Genomic DNA, 21,490 nt, shown 5'->3' on the forward strand with positions numbered 1-21,490 from the left:
GCATTGAGCTAAGGGATTGTGTTACTTAATGTTGCATTCCTCCTTAACATGTTCCACAGAATGTAAAAGTCAGTAGAATATCATTCAGACTGAAAAATTTATTTGTGTGTGTAACAAAAATTATGCAAACAAACAGGTCATAAATTTGAAAGAGAGCAAGGAGAAGTATATGGGAGATTTCTGAGGAGCAAAAAGGATGTAGAAATGGTGCACATACACTAAACTGTCAAAGGTAAATGAAAAATGAACAAAAAGGAAATAGGACTCCTTTTCCACCCAGAAACAGTATTGCTAGAATTTTGGTCAGGAGATTATTAATCATAACCAGTAACACAGGCTTAGTTAATACGAGCTTGTTTTTCATCCAGTTAGTGTGAGAATATTTGGATTTGGAAAATCTGCCAATGTATTTATAGCACTGAAAATGGCTTGGGTATTCCTGGGAGAAAAAGATGTCCCTGGTGGTACAATTCTTACTCCTTGGACTGTCTCCAGAATTGTTTCCTTTGGTATAGTTAACACAGTGCTTTCAATTGTATTTCATATGGGTTCAAATAATGAGCATGTGAAGAAGGGTGTCCTTAAAGCCCCTGGTGAAAGTAATCCTGGTACTTCTGGTGTGCCAATAGCCTCAGCTTGTTTTGTTTGTTCATGGTGGCTAAGATCTAATTCTATATTTCCTTACCTCAGAAGGAGAGATAAGAATTTGCTCTTGTGATGTATAGGGGTTTTGTTTTCTCTTTTCTTTGATTTTTTTATTTTAAGAATATTTTTATTAATTCTTTGGAAATTCCATGTAGTGTATTTTGAACATATTATCTCAGTCCTCCAAAAGCTCCCATAACTGTTGTCTCCACTTTCTCTACCTTCACACCCAAATTTTGAGTTCTCTTCACTTCTCTCTATCTACATGGAGTCCACTTTTCGTTGCTGTTTTATTCTTGAGATGGGGCCTGCCCTAGTGTGTGGTTGACTCCACTGATTCTTCTCTCACAGCTATCAAAGCCTGTAGCCTCAAAGTTAGAGGTAGGGTTTTCTTTCAGCCTTCCTCTTTCTATGTTGGCATTTTGTGTAGCTTGAGCCTGTTTACGTTTTGTGCATGTTGTTACAATTGCTCTGAGTTCACATGTACAACTGCTGAGTTTTTATCAAAAAAACAGGTTTTATTTATTTATTTTTTGCTGTCACTCACTTTTTGTCTCTCATAGTTTTTCTTTGTCCTCTTCCATGAAAATTTCTTAGGTTTGTAGGGAGGGTTGTATTATGACTGCTCAGTTTAGAGCTTAGAAGGCCCCAGTCTTTTGTTCTGTTAATATGGGCAGGTGAGGGTTCCTATACTCATTGTCATTTTCCACATGAAGAAGTTTCTATGATGGGGGCTGAAATATGCTATGATCTATGGATATATCAACAATTCATTAGCAGTCTTTAAATTTATTTGGTATTTCTTTGAAAATTTAATAATGCATGAAACAATCCCACACCAGTTTGGATTCAAAGTATTATTTATTTGAGGGGAAAAAACTTACAGAACACCGTCCTACACAACAGCTAGGAAAGGAGTCTAGTGTCTGGAGCAAGAGAGTCAGCAGAGGGCTGCCACTGCTTTTTAAAGAGAAAGAGACCAGTGGGCTGGTATCTCAGTGGCTGTTGGCTGAAGGGGTAGACGAAGCTTCCACAGTACCTCCCCGTCTTGTTTAAGTAAGAGAGCTCTAAACCTACTACGAGATTATATACAATAAGAACAAATATCCTATTCTTGTATAATAAATAACTTGGCCAAGTCATGAGAGGAAAGTAACTCCATTTTCTATAGTCTTCAACCCCATCGAAGATCTGAGAAAGGAAATAATGTTACCTGAGTAATTAGGAAGTGCAATCAAACAACTTCCAAAATATGCAACAAATTACAGAGACATTTGGCTACCTAGGCAATCACCCAAAATCACGTTTGCAGCGTTGAAGAAACCAACTTTGGCTAAGGCCTAGAATAACTGACAGATTATTTTTAACAAGAAAGAAAATTTTCAAAACTGTCTTACCCTGTCTTGGCAAGATTTGACAGCTCTGCTTATCCATTTCTGGATACTATGTATTTTGTCAGTAGCTGAGGTATGGGCATTTCCTTGCCCAGAGTCCGGTTTTGCCAAGAAGAAGACAAGCTCCAAGTGGAGTGTCTTTGGTGCTTAACAATCTCTTGGGAATAGATCAGTGTTGCCAGGAGTGATTGTGTCTCATTACCTCAGATCTCTGAGTTAGATTAAATGCCATTTTCTACAGCTCTTTGAAGAGGTTGAAGACTATTTATACAGAATATAATCTCTATGTATCTAAAGAACCTGATTAGTCTAATTATAAATGTGACAAACATAAATGACTATTGACCTACAATTCTTAATACCTATCTAACTTAAAGACTAAGACAATAAACAACTATGCAATAAATGAGGACAGTGTCCTCCAAATTTAAACAATGTACAAGTATATATTGCAATATGGTAAATATATATCAATACATAAACAATATACAAGTATCTTAATCAGAGGTAGAAATGTACACTGCAATCTGGTAAATATCTATATATCAATACAATATATATAAATACATAAAATGTTTTAAACAGAGGTAGAAGCATGCATGCATATAATATTTAATATAATTTAATTTTGTATCCATATACAACAATCTATGCCAATGTAATTATATATAAACAATAACTCACAAATACCAATCTATTACCATCATCCAATTTTCCTTTTTTTATAAAAAGGATCTCTGAGCTTATAAAATTCCTCCCCCAACCCTCAATCATATACTAATTATAATCAGCTCCTAAATGATGTCCCTAAACCTGAGGACAAACTTTACTGGGAGAGAGGACATCATCCTCTAGACTTACTTCCAGCTGTCATGGGGCAACATTCTTTCTGGGGGATCCTGTGAAAGTAAAATTATGGTTCAATTTCAAGATTAATGTCTGTATATGATTGCAAATAGTCTCTGAGTATTTTGTGGAGGTCTGGCCAGAATGTTGTACAAGATGTACACCATTAAAGCTAATCAACGTGGACCCATCTTGTGCAGCTGGCACCCAAAACAGGCCTTGTAGTAGCGCTATCAGTATCATGACGTCATATCAACCAGGTGTTGTTGTTACCGGGCCCTATCTTCTTCCTGGCAACTTCAAAGATTACTGCAGGGAAATTCACTGTTCATTGTGGAAAACTTAAACATTAATTATATAAACATATACAGACATACATATATTCAATGAAACCCTGGGTAAACCAGTCTGACAGCTGGTGGTGGCATTGTATCCTGCCCTTGTATCTTCTCACCCTCTTTCTCAGCTGCAATGATTTCTTCAATCATTTCAAATCTCTTAATCACTGTCTCACATAAGGCCTGAATCTCCTGACCTGCAAAGGTTTCCAGTGATTTCCCAATGGTATTAACTTTCTGGTCCCCATTCTGCACCTGTGATCCCAAGGTCTTAGTGTTTCCTTTTAAAGATAACATCTCCTCCTTGAACTGCCCCTCGATATCATGTAAGTTGCCATCCTGGAGGTATATTCTGTCTGTTACCTTATCAAAACTCTGTGATAACTTCTGAAAGTCAACAGCCTGGACCCTTTCAGGTAAGTTCCTAGTACCCTTAGATCAGGAGTCAATTTTGCCTATCATGGTATTAATCCTATCAACTAATGCCATATACTTCCATAATTATATAATATGAAGAAGGAAACTGAAACCTAATAACCAGTTAATTGAGGCACCTCTATAGGCATATCTTGTGATTTATTCCAAAGTGGCAGCAAAGGCCGTGGCTAGAGTTTCGGGTGGGGTGGGTTGGGAGTAAGGGGAGATGGGGAGAGAAAAGTGAGAAGGGGAGGATGGGGGGAACTTGGGGAAAAAGGATGAGTGGGATAAAGGAAGGTTGGATAGGAGAGCACCGAAGCACAATTCTTAGTTAAGGGAGCCACCTTAGGGCTGGCAAGAGACTTGAACCTAGAGTGGCTCCCAGGAGCCCAAGGCGATGTCCCCAGTTAGTTCCTTGGGCAGATGAGGATAGGGAACCTGAAATGACCCTAGCCTAGAGCAATACTGACGAACATCTTGCATATCACCATAGAACATTCATCTGGTGATGGATGGAGATAGAGACAGAGACCCACACTGGAGCACTGGACTGAGCTCCCAAGGTCCCAATGAGGAGCAGAAGGAGGGAGAAGATGAGCAAGGAAGTCAGGACCACGAGGGGTGCACCCACCCACTGAGACAGTGGGGCTGATCTATTGGGAGCTCACCAAGGCCAGCTGGACTATGGCTGAAAAAGCATGGGATAAAACCGGACTCTTTGAACATGGCGGACAATGAGGGCTGCTGAGAAGCCAAGGACAATGGCACGGGGTTTTGATCCTACTTAATGTGCTGGCTTTGAGGGAGCCTAGCCAGTTTGGATGTTCACCTTCCTAGACATGGACGGAGGGGGGAGGACATTGGACTTTCCACAGGGCAGGGAACCCTGACTGCTCTTTGGACTGGACAGGGAGAGGGAGAGGAGTGGGGGGAGGGGAAGAAGGGTGGGAGGAGGGGGAGGAAAATGGGAGGCTGGGAGGAGGGGGAAACGTTTTTTTTCCTTTTCTCAATCAAAAAAAAAAAAAATGAAACATACCACTTTACCTGTTAACCAGCAGATGGTGCTGTTCCCGAGTCGAGACCAGAATCAATGGAATGGTGTCAGGATAGATCCTGTGGTTAGATAGATCAAGAAGTTAGATGTACTAAAATTCAGCAGCTGATAAACAGCACAGCTCACCTTGGGCGCCTCCCTGCTCCCACCCGATACAGGGGGTCGTGACACAGCCGATGTGAGAACAGTTGACTGCCTGGCCAGCATCCCTATGCTGTTCCACTGGGACAAAGGTCACAGTGCAAACGCAAATGCTGTGGCAGGTATTTCAAATAGCGCTTCTGCCGGATGTGACAACGGCTTGCGCTCTGACTGGCGCTGCCCAAGCACTGCACTTAAAAGGCACTCACAGTGTTGCTTTAAAGATGAAATATGTGGAAACTATTCCTGGTGCTAATGTCATCTTGAGTGGGCAAGTCTGGCCATCCTGGGAACTGCTAGCCCTTCAGGTGCAACCTCAAGTGTTTCTTGTGCAGGACAGAAGATGCAGAGCAGGAGCTCAGGGGTGCCCATTATGTGTTATATTTTGATCTTTCCTGGGGGAAACATGTTCTGATACTTTTAAAAACCTTGCTTTTTCTAGCAGTAGCATCCTCTCCACACTGCCCCACCCCTGGTCCCTGGAGGGTATTGCATTTCTCTTTGTCTCTCTTCTATTTTTTGTTTTATAGAAGGAGCCATGTCAGGAGGACATTTTTGTATCTGCAATGATGGTTTGCTTATTCTTCTATTCTTAGCAACTTCCCCGAAAACTTTCACCAACCCCGCAACAGACAAAGGTCTGATCTCCAAAATACATGAAGAAATCAAGAAACTAGACTTTAAAGTGTTAAAGGAGCTGTGGGCCTCTTTCCACAGCCCGGCTCCCGGCTGCCTTGCTAGCTTATGCTCCTAAATAACAACACACAAATTATATTCATTTAAACACTGCTTGGCCCATTATATCTAGCCTCTTCTCGGCTAACTCTCGCACCCAGTCTAGCCCATTTCTAATAATGTATGTAGCACCCCAAAGGTGTGCATACCTGGAAGATTCTAGCCTACGTCCATCCTGGGTCTGAGCTTCATCGCTTCTGCTCTGGCGATGAGCTGCATCGCATCTGTCTGAGGTGTCTTACCTCACCTCCTCTTCCTCCCAGCATTCTGTTCTGTTTATTGCACCCACCTATGTTCTAACCTATCAGGGGTAAGCAGTTTCTTTATTAATTAACCAATGACCTTTCTCCATCATTAAAGCGCTAATTAACCCAATTAAAAATGGGGCACTGAACTGAACAGAGAATTCTCAACAGAAGAAGTTCAAATGGCCAAAAGACACTTAAGATCATGCTTAACCTCCTTAACAATCAGGGAAATGCAAATCAAAGCAACATTTAGATACCATCTTATACCTGTCAGAATGGCTAAAATAAAAAACATCAATGATAACCTATTCTGGAGAGGATGGGGAGTAAGGGGAACACTCATCCATTGCTGGTGGGAATGCAAACTTGTGCAACAACTTTGGAAATCAGTGTGGCGGTTTCTCAGCCAATTGGGAGTCAACATACCTCAAGATCCAGCAATACCACTTTTGGGAATATACCCAAGAGATACCCAATCATACTACAAAAGCATTTGCTCAATTATGTTCATAGCAGCATTATTTGTAATAGCCAGAACCTGGAGACAACCTAGATGACCCTCAACTGAACAATGGATAAAGAAAGTGTGGCACATCTACACATTAGAGTACTACCCATCGGAAGTATGCCTGAACTGGCCTTGTCCTGTAGTCAGACTGATGACTATCTTGAATATCACCATAGAACCTTCATCAGGTGACAGATGGAGATAGAGACAGAGACTCACATTGGAGCACTGGACTGAGTTCTCTAGGTACAGTTGAAAAGCAGAAGGAGGGAGAATATGAACATATGAGCAAGGAAGTCAGGACTGCGAGGGGTTGTTCCACCCACTGAGACAGTGTGCCTCATCTAATGAGAGCCTGCTAAAGCAAGCTGGACTGGGACTGAACTAGCATGTGATCAAACTGGACACTCTAAATGTGGCTGACAATTCAGGCCAACTGAGAAGCCAATGATAATGGCACTGGGATTTGTCTCTACTGCATGTACTGGCTTTTTGGGATCCTAGTCTATTTGGATGCACACCTTCCTAAGACTGGATGGAGTGGGGGGAGCCTTGGTCTTCCCACAGGTTTGGGTACCCTGCTCATTCTTAGGACTGGAATGGGAGGGTGAAGGGTGAGTGGGGGAGCCGGAGGGAAATTTGAGGAGCAGAAGAAGTGGAAATTTTGAATTGTATTATTTATAAAGCAATAAAACAATAAAACCGAGCAAAGAGCTTATATTATTTTTTAAGGAAAGATTAATAGCAATTATCCTAAAGCAATAAAATTAACCTTACAAAGTAACTACATGTATTTTCCCCTGAATTGTATGTGATGCACCAATAGCTGAAGTCTGTACCTGTATAAAATTATACTGATGCAAATAAATTAAAAAATGGCAGGTTACAAATCAAAATATTTAAGTAAGGTGGATAAAAGCCCTTATACTTATGTCTAAAAGGCATAGGTATATGCTATTTTCAAGGTACTAAGGGATTTTTAAAAGGCTCTCAAAAACAGTAATTGATTTAAAATAAGCAGAAAGAGGTCTTTTGCATATGAAAACCTCTTTATTTATAACAGATTATAAATAATTGACCCAGTTATTTATTCAGTTTCAAGTTAATCAGATATATGTCACATATACATAACACACATCCAAAACCATATATGTCTGCCAGGTTTTTGAGCACAAGGAAGTGTTGAAATTGATTGATTATTGGTTGAAAGTGTGCCAAAGACCTCAGAATTTCATAAAACATATCATGTCACTAGCAAAGCTTTGAAGAAAAAGTTTTCTATTACATGGTAACACATTAAGGAGATTATAAAGAGATGTCCTACTTGCTCTCTCTATAAACAAAAACCATTAACTGCAGGGAATAACCCAAAGAGCACATAAAGGAATAAAATCTAACCGATGAATGTTTTCAACTTTACAAAATATAATAATTAAAAACTATACCAACATTTGACACTTATTCAGGTTTTCAATGGGCAACTGCCTTGAGCTCAAAAAAAGGCTAATTTAGTAATCATGCATTTATTGGAAATTATGGCCATCATGGGTATACCTGCAAAAATAAAGACAGATAATGGTTCAACATATGTCTCTAAGAAAATAAAACAGTTTTTTTACTTATTATAATATAATGCATATTGCAGATATACCAAATAATCATACAGGTTAGGCCGTTGTAAAACAATCAAATTGAACTATAAATGATATGCTAAACAAACACAGAGGGATAATAATTACCACCCAAAATAAATTACTTAATGCTATATTAAACTTAAATTTTTTTAATGCTAATAAGAAAGGAACAAAGATAACTGAGAGACACTAACTAATTAAAAAAAAGTTTTGAATTATATCAGTCAGTGTATTTCAAGAATTTGTTGACCCCAAAAACCAGGAGATATGCTATGTTGGTAGGAGTTTCTATCTTGTTTTCACAGGAAATATGCTCCTATTTCTGGTTATAATATTTATATACCTATGCAAGTTATTGTCAGATTGTATGCATGCTTGTTTCTACCCCTGTTTAAGACATTTTATATATTGATACAAATTTAGGATATATTTATATTATTGAGTTATACATTTCTAGCTCTGATCAAGATACTTATACATTGTTCACATCTTGAGGCCATTGTTCTCATTTGTTGTACATTTGTTTAAAGATGGTTTAATATTCTAATATGTAGTCTCAGATTTTAAGTTATATAGGTGTTAATTATAATAGGTCAATAGTCATCAACGTTTGTCAAACTTATAGTTAAACTAATCAGGTTCTTTAGATACATAGAGATTGTATTCTACATAGATTTGTAATCTTCAACCACTTCAAAGAACTGCAGAATGTTGTATAAAAATAACTTAGGGTTCTTTTGATTTGATATGTAATTGCTCCTGTCAGCAATGATCTATTACTAGGGATGCTGAACAGTTTCTGAGATATATCTTAGTCATTTTATGTTTTCCTTTGAGAATTTTCTGTACAGATCCATAGCTCAATTTTAAAATTGGGTCACTTGTTTGGACTCTTTGTTCTTTTGAGTTCTCTATATATTCTAGATATTAATCTTCTATCAGACATACAATTGACAAAAATTCTGTGCTACTGCGGGATTTCTGCTCCCTTGACTGGCTGTTTTGTTTTCTATTATTTAGAAATTTATAATTTACCAATTACTAACAATAATCACTACAAAATTAATATAGTGAATTGACATGATATTTTACAAAATATAAAACTGACAGCTTAGAAGACCATAACATGCAAAATGTGAGCTGAGCTACAATTCTTAATAAATAAAAATTCAACTATTTGAATTCCCCAATTATACTACAATACAACTTAAAAAAGATTTAGAGGTGATATTCTCATTCCAAGTAAAGATTCTTTTCCCGAAGGAGTACCTGCTGGTTCAGAGCAAGTCTACAGCAATGTCCTTTCATCCTCTATTCTTTTAGTCTGCGGTAAAACCCAAACATATTTATTTAATAGTTTTAAGGAAATGACATAAGGCATTTGTTTTTATAGTAATTTCTTCTCAGGAGACTGTGGGTATTTGCTGGGACCAATTGAGTCCTGGCCTTCAGCTGCTCTTCCCTGTCTAGAGCCTTTTAATTGAAGTTGCTAAAAGCTGTGCTTTGCCTAGAGGATCGATCAGAGGATGGGATTTTCACCTGTTGGCCATTGACTGCAGGGTACTTAAGCCTCCATGGTGCTATTAAAGAGGGGATTTTGTACCAGTGATTGGAGGTCCGTGTGTTGGTCTGTCTCTGCGTGTCTTTCCTCAACCTCCAGCCCCTTGCCCAAAGCTTGCAAACTGGATACTAGCGCATAGAGTTCAGAAGGGGGCGCTATGTCTGGCAGGTCATTTATTCATTGTCTACCATAAGTAAGGAGAGATCTAGAAGGAAGCCTTCCCTCAGAGTTACTTACAATGGTTTCCCTCATTCCTTAGTACAAGAAAAACAAATGATTGTGTTTGGTCAACTGCCACATTTATAAATTTCCATTATGTATTCAATAGTAGATAAATACAATTCTGTTCGAATATCATGAGTCAAAACTCTCAATAGCATTTACATGTAGAAATTCCTCAGTGGAACAGAAGTTCTTCAGTCTCCAGATATTGGTATAATTTCTGATTTAATTTCTGGATGTTTTAGAGAATGTGACCATTTACCTTCTCAGGGAAATGTTTCCTGGTACATAAGTATATATAGATCTTTAGAACATCATAAGATAAATTCATAAACATCCATTCAATCACCACATTTAGAACATTCCTGTGGTTCATTTTCATCAAAGTGGTTTAGAATACCTTGGGCTCTGAACTCTTTTTTTTAATTTCCTTAAAATTTGTTCATTAGCATAACATATTTTGATCTCCAACTCTTTCCCAGATCTACCCCTCTTTCCTAATTCTCAACTTTATTTTATATCTATCTTCTATCTTTCATTTATCTATCTATCTATCTATCTATCTATCTATCTATCTATCTATCTATCTATCTCCCCATTAAGATTAATTCGTGCTACCCAAATAGTCTTAGATATGTGAGTTTTTTTACTGGATCATGGTCAAATTATCAGGAGCTACACTCTTAAGAGAAAATTGTCTCTCTTTCTCTTGGCAGTTGTCAATTAGTCAATAGTTTCAAAGGTAGGAGTGGGCTTGTGTCTGTTCTAGAATTGCTGTTCAGATGAAACTTACATATTTTTTTTATAGGGAGCCTAATGTGCAGAGATAAGACATGGGGAAGCTACTCAAGTTGCATCCTATTGGATAAAGTTCTGTCACTTCTGAAAATACTTCATGTTCCTGCAGAAGCACCCACTCTGCACAGCCCTTCCCCTCGGTGTTTTGTATGTCTCCTTGACTCCCTCTTTTCTGTCATATGGAAGGATCCATGTCAGGAAGACCTTCCTGTTTCTACAGTGATGGTATAGTTATAATTCCCTTAAATCATTTATCTTGCCTCTGTATCTGTGACCTCAATGTTGAGCATTTCCTTCAGGGTTATGAGGTTGTATTCTCTTCTTCACACTGACATATTCCATGACTTTATTCACTGTAGGTAAAAATGTGTACTTTTAGACAGTATCTTGTAGTTGGAGGCTGTTTATTTGTTCCCAGCAGCTCAGTCTTAAAATAACCACACAGAAACTATATTATTTACAATACTCTTTGGCTAATAACTCGATTTTATTTTTAGCTAGCTCTTATATCCTAAACTAATTCACCTCCATTAATCTGTGCATCCCCAGTCGTGGTCTACTGGCAATGTTTTGGTGGGCATCAGTGGAGGCATCTCTTTCCTGCATGGCTACATGGCTTCTCACTGACTCCACCTACTCTCTCCCTCTACATCTCTGTTTGGATTTCAACCTGGCTTTACTTTATTAAGTCATTGGCTGAAAGCAGCTTTATTCATTAACCCACAAAAGCAACACAAACACTGAAGGAATTCGCACACTGGTATCTTATTTATACCACAGATTGACTTCAGATGTTAATATCCTGTGTTCACTTCTTCACTGAATGGCTGGGTTTACCAGTGTGCACCACAACATCAAATTTACTGAGTCTTTGATAACTATTTTTGTATTCTACTTGTTACTTTTATTGTATTTGTGTCTTTCATTCTCTGATGACCCTTAGCTTTTGAACATTCCCTACTTGTCTAGGTAATGCATTCTCTTTTACCTGCACTGATGCCTTTAGTGAATGTAATGGAGCCAATGTTGGTACAAAGTGATAGGCAATAATCAATACCCGCAGTTCCTGGTGCTGAAGCCAAAAGTAGACATTCAAGCAAAAAGACATGGTGAATGAAATATAGGTGTATTCATTTAAGCTCTTTGTATTATAACACAATAGTATTACTCTAGAGTTGATCACATACATTGATTACAGAATCATAGGTTGATGCCATACATATACTATTACTTTAGCAATTTTATTTTATACAATTTTATTACATATCTTGACAGCTGTTACATTTGTTAGAGTCACAATAAATGATGAGTAAAAAATGAACATGCCTTATTAGTGGTGAAGAATAAAGAGGATTTCAATCTAAATAAATGTTTATTTCTGTGTTGGTGGATGTTTGGGTCGGTGTTTGCAGTGCCATGTTAAAAGTAAGATATTTAGCATTCTTAGTACTAAGTATTTGATGAATGAAGATGTCTAGGAGATTGTAGCTTGTTGGAAGATCTTTAGAAAACATGCAAAGCTCCCTATACAGAACCAATTTTGATGTATTTAAAGAAGTTCTTCTACATTTAGCTTGCTATGAGTTATAACTACCTAATGTTACTTGTCCAGAAACCACATGAAAATATGTAAAAGACAAAAGTAGATAAAACAATTCAAATGAATGTATCTTTAATTAATGTCAGCACATTAGAGTTCAGTAGTTTTCATTTTAACATGTAATTCACACAGTATCTGCATTATCTTCAACTAGCCTGCCCTGGAATATGTGAAATAAATTCATGGAGAAATACACAAATGATTTTATTTGTGAATCTTGCTATTTTGTTGAAATTGTGTATGGAAGTTCTTTAAATTGAATATGCTGTGGATTTTCAAGAATCAGGTAGACCTAGGTTTTATAAAGGTTGTTTTAACATATCTACTGCAGTGTAATAGAAACTAGAGCATCCTGTTCACGTTGTGTGATTTCTAATAGTTCCTGGTTACTCTCATTTTAAGAATAGAATCAATAGCAGAAAGTGAGGGATTGCATTTGTGGCACTGGTGAACATCATGTACTGAGTAAAGAGAAGAAAGTTCTCGACAGTGGGTCAGATCCTCACTGCTCTGGCCATCTCCAGTATCACTGTGCTCTGGTCTCTTCTCATAGTCCATTTGATATCTGAGTTGTATCCATCCTCACTGATAACTGGAAAAGTGGAGAGAAGAACTAATAATTTCTGGATGGCGACCATTTTTAGAAATGGGTCAATTTAAGATTAAAGAACTAGCCAATTTGAAGAATGAGCTAATAGGCCAAGCACTGTTGTGATTAATATAGATTTTGAGTGAATATTTGGGACAAGGCAGCTGGAAAATTAATGAGTAGCATTCACCAACAGGGTGCACAGAGAAGTCAAATGTACCATACTCCCAGGGAAAGCAGGTTTTCTATTTTAAGGCTCTATTTTCTATCCATCAAAGGGAGTCTAAACGGAGAAAGTGTTTGGCGAGGATAGAATGGTTCTGCTATTAACTGATATCAATTAACTGGGCTTAGAGATTTAGTACTTCCATTTATTTCTGCCTGAAATAGGTTTTCAAACAAACATAATGCAATCACAAGAAAAGTTTAAACCTTGACCCTGTGAATTACAGATTATTTTTAAAAATTTATTATTTTAAAAGTGAATGGACCCAAACCAGTAACTTCACCAAAGCTATAAACATGAGGAATATTTTTGACAAACAATGATAAAAAGCTGAAACCCTGAAGATCAACAAGGGTATTTTGAATTTTAATTATCTACAAGAAAAACACATTTAAGATGAAAGAACAATAATTTTCCCATGTGTGTACCTTTGTATAAGTGCACAAGTGCACAGTTTTAAACAAACTTATACATAGTTACTAGCTCTTGAAGAAGTATTAGTTTCTTGGGTTCCCAAGCAAACACTGTGAATAATCTACTTCCTGAATCTAACATTTTATTAAGAGAAAGCTAATGTTGTTTAACACAAATAATGGAAAAATTAAACAAAAGTGTTTTCAAATGCTGAAACAGAATATGTCCTTATTTGCATGCTAGCAAACAAGAATGCTGTTTCAATTCAAAATCAGCTATGAATTCCTTTGCTCTACAGGAGGGACACAGAGTATATGAACAAGAGTTAATTTGAGCGATTATGGGAATGTACTGTTTTCAAAAAGAGAGGATTGAGTTCATTTACTAACACACTGTGGTGCTGTTTGCTTGACATTGGTCATGGAATTGTAAAGAATAACTCACTGCATCCACAATTCAAGAGCTCATATAAAGTAGATATACTGAAAGAGAGACAGGAAATATGACTTAGCTGGTTAGAGAATCTTCACTACCATGGGGATCCTAGTTCAAATCCACATAACTCATAAGAAACAGGGCATGATGGTGTGTGTTTGTAAAACCAGAGCTGTGGCGGATGGGAAGTGGAGACAGGAGGATCACTGAGGCTTGCTGGCCACCAGCTCTGCTCCAGGCTCAGTGAGATATCCTACCTTAAGGAAATGGGACAGAGTGAAAGATGAAGACACCTGACATCCTCTACGGTTATTGCCTTGTTGAGTGGGGCATGGACACTATCACATATGAGTGTGCATACTGCACATACATCTCTGCACACAAGTTTTGATTGTGATTTTTATGGTTGTGAACTTAGAAGAGACTTCTCTGTTGAGTGAATATGAAAGCAATTTGATTAGAAAGACCAAGATGAAGGACACAACTGCTTACACTCACATGGGACTGTCTTCATACTCATTCATGGGACTTTCCTCACTGTGGAGACTGCACACTCACTCCACACTCACATGGGACTATCCTCACTGTGGACACTTCACACTCACTCCGCACTCACATGGGACTCTTCTCACTGAGGACACTTCACACTCACATGGGACTGTCCTCACTGAGGACACGTCAAACTACTTCACACTCAAACAGGACTGTCCTCACTGTGGACAGTTCACACTCTGTACTACATCCCTGTTCTCTACTCAGTAGTTAATCTATTTCCTTTGGAAGAAGCTCTGGGAGATGTTGCTCCACACAAAAGATGATAAGATCTCAGCATCACAGTCCACATGAAGGGCTTGCAAATAGTGAGCTCCTGTTTCTTTAAATTTGAGTGCTATGACATCTTGTGATTATTATGTAAAAGTGAAGGCAGATAATTTCAGTCACATAATTAATCATACTCAACTTTATGTTCATATCTTCAAATACAATGAAAGCATCCTGGGAGAAGAAATCGTGCCAGTTATGTTTATCCTTAGCACCTAAAAATAAAAACAAAATAGTTGTTAAAATATTTTATAGAATTAATAAGTGGATGAATGAATGAGTGAATTGTGAGAAGGTTGTAAAGAGGTCAACAAAGAAATATAATATCTGTGTGTAGCATGAATATTCTGTTTCTGTTTTCATTTGGTTAACTTTGAGGTTGCAAACTTATACAAACAGAAGCATTTCTCAGAGCAAAAGCCTGGCTATTTACAATTTTAAGTGAAATGTTAATAAATTATTAAAATGCCGAAAGTATTAACTACAGCAAGCTGTAACTGCAAAGTAGATGCTACTTGTGACAATATGGTAGTTTTTGAAAACCATGTAAAAATTTTAATATGTTCTTGGATTCAGTTTGCTAGTATTTCATTGACAAGTTTTGCATCCATTTTTCATGAGTGTGATTGGTATGTAATACTCTTTCTTGGTTGAATCTTTGTGCAGTTTTGGTATCAGGGTAACTGTAGCCTCATAAAAAGAGTTTGACAACGATCCTTCTGTTTCTATTATGTGGAACACTTTGAGGAGTATAGATATTATCTCTTCTCTTTCTGCACTAAAACCATCTGGCCCTTGGTGTTTTTTGGTTAGGAGGTTTTTGATGACAGCTTCTATTTCCTATTTAAATTGCTTGCCTGGTCTTAATTTGATTTTGGTATATGATATCTACCTAAAAAATTGTCCATTTCTTTTACATTTTCCAGTTTTGTGGAGTACAGGTTTTTGGATAAGACCTAATGATCCTCTGAACTTCCTCAGTGACGGTTGTTATGTCACCCTATTCATTTCTGATTTTGTTAATTTGGATGTTCCCTCTCTGCCTTTTGATTAGTTTGGATAAGGGCTTGGTTTCTCAGAAAATTGGGAATCAACCTACTTCAGGATTAAACAATACTACTCTTGGGAATACCCAAAAGATGCTCAATCATACTACAAAAGCATTTGGTAATTTAGTCATAACAGCATTATTTGTTATAGCCAGAACCTGGAAACAACCTAGATGCCCCTCAACTGAAGAATGGATAAACAAATTGTGACACATTTACACATTAGAGTACTACTCAGTGGTAAAAAACAATGAATCTTGAATTTTGCATGCAAATGGATAGAATTAGAAAACATTATCCTAAGTGAGGTAACCCAGACTCCCCAAAAATGAATATGGTATGTACTCACTCATAAGTGAATACAAGCCATAAGCAAAAGACATTGAGACTATAGTTCATGATCCTAGAGTAGCTAAGTGATAAGGTGAACCCAAAGAAAAATGTAAATAGACTCACCTGGAAATTGGAAACAGAGAGGATCACCTGACTAAATTGGGAGCATGGGGGCAGGGTGTAGAATGAAAGGGAGATGGAGAGGGTTGAGGGGAACTTGAGGGAATAGGATAGTTGGGATGGAGGAAAGACAGAGATGAGAACAAGGAAAGAGATATCTTGATTGAGGGAGCCATTATTGGGCTAACAATAAACTTGGCTCTAGAAAAATTCCGAGGAATCTACAAGGATGAACCCAGCTAAGACCCTAAGCAATAGAGGAGAGGGTGCCTGAACTGGCCTTGCTCTGTAGTGAGTCTGATGATTATCTTAAATATCACCATAGAACCTTCATACAATACCAGATGGAAGCAGAGGCAGAGACCCACATCAGAGCACTGGACTGAGCCTCAGAGGTCCAGCTGAAAAGTGGAAGGAGTGAGAGTATGAGGAAGGAGATCAAGACCATGAAGGGTTCATGCACTGAGACAATTAGCCTGAGCTAATGGGAGCTCACCAACTCCAACTGGACTGGGAGTGAACAAGCATGGAATTAAACTAGTCCCTCTGAATAGAGTTTACAGTTGGGGCATACTGAGGGGCCACTGCGAGTGGCAATGGGATTTGTCTCTGCTGCATATACTGGCTTTTTGGGATCCTATTCCTTTGGATGCATACCTTGCTCAGACTATATGTAGTAGGGAGGGCCTTGGACTTTCCACAAAGTAGGGTGCCTTGGCCTCTCTTAGGATTGGAGGGGGGTGGGATTGGATGGCGTGTGAGGGAGTAGAAAGAAAATAGGAAGTGAGAATTTGGATTAGTATTTTTAAATTAATAATAAAAATGATTTTAATAAAATCTCATATAATTTTCAACTGTGGATAATGTCACTATACTGACATTTCTTATTACTTATTTTATATGCAAAATACTATTTAACATTAGAAAATCTAGTTAGTAAGAAAATTCCTTTTCTTATATTTTTATATTCACCAAGAAAATAGAAAACAGGTTCATGATCAAAATATTCATGAACTGTGCCACTCAAAGAGTGACTGATACTATCAACGTATGACTTATACCTTTGTGGAGTACCCTGCACTAAGAATGGGAGACTATGCTTGTTCTGTAGCTCTGTTTTTGCTGCTTTGTCTCTTGAATATGGGTTACTCCTCTCTTGAAGCAGTGCCTTGCATTAATTCAGTAGAAGTCTGGACTCTTTTCCTACAACTGTGTCGGAGACTTTCACAGCAATCTTACCACTATCAAAACAGTAACAGTATTGAATCTGAACAAAGCAACTTGGCCTACGGAATCCAGCAGCTCCAGCTATTCCAGCAGAACCTCAAATGTTTCCAGCGTGGAAGGTGGAGAAGAGGGGCTCAGGGAAGCTTCTGGGCTGACTTTACTGCCTCTCAAGGATACAAGCATGGATAAAAGCTTTGTCACTTTTCCTGAAGGCCTTGAAGGTCTTTTCCTAACATTTTCTCCACACTGCCCCACCCTCAATATGTTTTGCATGTCTCTTTGTCTTCTTCTGTCTTTTTGTTATGAGGAAAGAGCCATCCCATGAGGACCTTTCTGTGTTCAGGTGTGTTAATGTTTCTGTTCTAGAAATTTTCTCACTTTCTTTGTTCACTATTGTTCAAATTTCCAGTTATAATCCATCTTTCACATACAAAACCTTTGCTTTCCTTCTTTTTAAACATTTTTGTTAGTGTTATGTTCATACAGGGTCTCACCAACTAGCCCAAATTCCTTCAGTGATGAGCCACATATACCAGTGTGTACCACTAAACCAAGTTTACTAATGTTTTTGTCATATGTTTTTGTGCTTTCTTTTTTGAAATACTTCTCTTTTGTGTTATTGCTTCTTTGACTATCCATTAGGTCTTTTTTATTTTCATTTTTTATTGCTGTATAAATAATACCATTCCAAGATGTGGAAATTATCCATTAGGTCTTGAAGAATATTCTGATCCTCTGCTTTCTTCCCTGGCTTGACTGGGCTATGTATTTTCCTTTATATGCCTAGATGCCTACAGTGATATTACAGGAGCAAATGTCAGTACAAACTGGAGGGAAACAAAAATAGTGCCTAGTGCTCACACTGGTGAAGGAATCAGATGCATTAATGAAGGTAGGAGACATGGATAATGAAAAGGATTCTTGTTGTCCAAACGAATTCATGTAAATTTATTTCTGCTTTGTAATAGAATAGGAATTATTCCATATTTATTCACATGTATGAATAAGATAGTCACAAGTCTTTATAATATTTACATTACTATAGTATCGATTAAAAATGAAAGCAATTTTATACCATCTAACAAGTACCATATTACTAATCGTAAGTGAAATGAACAATAAATTTTAAGTACATGATAAACTTAAATTATTTATGTCAGAAATGAAAGGGATTATGATCTAAATAAATTCATACTTATGAACTAGCATATATTAGTATATGTATATGTATGCATGCATATATGATTGTATAAAAAGTAAAATTATTAATCTTCTCAGTCCCAGTATTTGAAGCATATCTAACTATGTAAGATTATTAGGTAATTGTTTTCTTATAGAAAGAACTTTGGAAAAGATGTATAGGTGCTTCATTTTGAAATATTTAGTGGAAAATTTTGTTGCATAGAAGTTAAGATATTTTGCTTTTTATGTGAGTTAAAATTTTATAATTTTGCTTGTCAGAAAATAAATGATTAAAATTTAATATGTGAACAGTCAAAAGAATGAAAATAAATTTATATGTTTTGAATACAGTACATGAGAATTCTGCTTTCTTCAGCATCAACTATGGAGAATTCCAGTCCTTTGTGTGTAATGTATGAAGCATCTGGATGAAGCAACGCTGGGTTTTCTTGCAAAGTGCAAGATTTTTGTGAAGAACTTTATAAACCATTTCATTAGTAAATTTGATTTTTACTTGAATTGTACATACGAGTTTATTCTCAAGAATCAGCTAGACATACATCAGAAGACTGTATTTACAAATATTTTGCATTATAGTGGAATTATGAACTTCCTTTTGGAAACAATGAATGGTGTCCTATATTACATATTATTAACTACATTAAGTGTGGAATTCCTAATGGGAAATTTAGGTAATACATTCACAGTTTTGGTAAACGTTATGTACTTGTTAAAGAGGAGAAAGTTATCTCTCATGGATTAGATCTTGACTACTCTAGCAATTTCCAGAGTTGCTTTGATTTTTTTCACTAACTGCAGGTATATTTGTATCTGAACAATACCCAGACATAATAATAACTAGAAGAATTATGAGACAAATTTGTATTTTCTAGACAGTAACCAATCATTTCAGTGTCTGGCTTGCTACATGTCTCAGCATCTCCTATTTCCTCAAGATAGCCATTTTTTCAAACTCTATTTTTCTTCATCTAAAGTGGAGAGTTAAAAAAATGGTTTCAGGGACATTGTTGGCATCTTTGTTCCTCTTGGTTTTAAACATTTTATTCATAAACACACATATTGATCTCTGGATTGACAGACTTGAAGCCAATACATTCTTCAGAGTTATCTCAAGTAATTATTCTCAAGCTCCAAGGCACATTATACACACCAACACTATGTTCACACTCATCCCCTTCACCGTGACCCTGACTGTGTTTCTCCTGCTCATCTTCTCCCTGTGGCGACATCTGAAGAGCATGCGGTACAATGCCAAAGGCTCCAGAGATGTCAGCAAAGCAGCCCACATGAAGGCTTTGCAAATGATTGTCAGTTTCCTGTTACTGTACAGCATTTTTTTTGTCACTTATTTTTCAGTTTTGTGACATTAAGTATGAGCTAAAAAATTCAGTTTCTCTGCTTTTCCTTATTACTGAAGTGCTTTCCCTTCCGGCCACTCCTATGTCTTGATCCTGGGAAACACTAAGCTTAGACAGGCATTTATTTCCATGGTGTGGTGGCTGAGGTGCAGGTTTAGTGATGTGGAGCCCTCAGTTTTGTAAAATGTACATCATCTTTTGTATTTTAGAGGAACATTAGTTCTTAATAAATTATTTGGTATAAATTTCAACCTCCTGTAGCACTGTGAATTGTGATGAATAGGTATTATACTAACTATTAGTTGTTATACTAACTATTGCATCCTTGGCAGATAATACGGAAATACTTATGCTTTTATACAAGAATAAATATGAATATGGACTAAATAAATATATGAACATATAATAATAGCAAAATATAATATTTCTATATAGAATTAATCACTTTGACATTTTAAAATGATTTTTGTTAATATATAAAGTACATGTGTGTGTGTATTTCTATGACCTGTGTTCAGTGATGCTAAATCTGTCATAAGGATTCTGTGAATCTTTAGAAGGAAACCTTTCAGATAACTAGGTGTGTTTTATCAAGATTTTTCTCTTTCAATATTGTTTATTTATTTGTTTGCACATTTAAAAATGTTTAATATATTTTCTGCATGTTTTTCAGAGAAAATTTGATGGGGCAAATACGTTATAAAATATGTATATGTGTAATAAGAGGAGGATGTTATAGTACTTATATATGGCTCATTGACATTTGAAAATTTCAGACTATTTTTAGAATATTATTAAATAAATCCATTTTTTCGATGGAGGTTAAAGGACTGAATTGGAAAACAGAAAAATTGTACAGTCTATAGTTGTTTGCTATTCTGTTGCTTAGGAAACAATAAGAAAAGAGTTCAGTGCTAAGAGTAATGCTTTGTGAAATATCTGCAGTTGAATAAATTTTTAAATATGAAACTTATGACTGTGTAATACTAACAGTCAAAGATGAAGCTCAAAAAAACTAGATAAAAGTCAAAGTATAGATTTCTTGGTGAAAATAAATAGATATAGTAAATACCAATGAGATATAAAATGTAAATTGCATAATAGTAACATTTCAAACACAATACAATCCACAGGGCAAAAAATACACAACACAACTTTCCCTAAAGCACAAATCTCAGAGAAATCTCACATTTTCAGTATGAAGATGGTAGCCTGTTCACTTTTCTTCTACTGTGCTGCCATGGCACTGGGAAACCACAGAACACGGCACTCAGCAGGCTTTTTTAGCGCAACTTCAAATAATTACAGAGTACACTTCTAGCAAGATTCACATCTGTTAGGAGCTTTCACTTCATCAACACACTAGATTTACTGCCATACATAGTGGAATTCTAGCTCAATGATCATAGCTATGTTTCCTTGAATGTTGTCTTATTCTCAGCCTTGAATTGGTGTGTGTGTGTGTGTGTGTGTGTGTGTGTATCTAAGTGTGCACCAAGTGAATAGAGTCCACGTTAGGTGGAAGTCTTTTATGTATATATGTGCACTTTCAAAATTATTCGGTGTCTGAAAC

The 21,490-nt window shown here is 36.9% G+C and overlaps 1 pseudogene; it reads left to right on the top strand.

Annotated features, from left to right (window-relative positions):
• The first annotated feature begins 4,945 nt into the window (after nt 1-4,945).
• Nucleotides 4,946-20,100, top strand: LOC142855753 (taste receptor type 2 member 140-like; annotated as a pseudogene).
• Nucleotides 20,101-21,490: the final 1,390 nt, after the last annotated feature.

Source organism: Microtus pennsylvanicus, chromosome 8 (genome assembly GCF_037038515.1).
Source record: "Microtus pennsylvanicus isolate mMicPen1 chromosome 8, mMicPen1.hap1, whole genome shotgun sequence".
In the NCBI taxonomy this organism is placed as follows: domain Eukaryota; kingdom Metazoa; phylum Chordata; class Mammalia; order Rodentia; family Cricetidae; genus Microtus; species Microtus pennsylvanicus.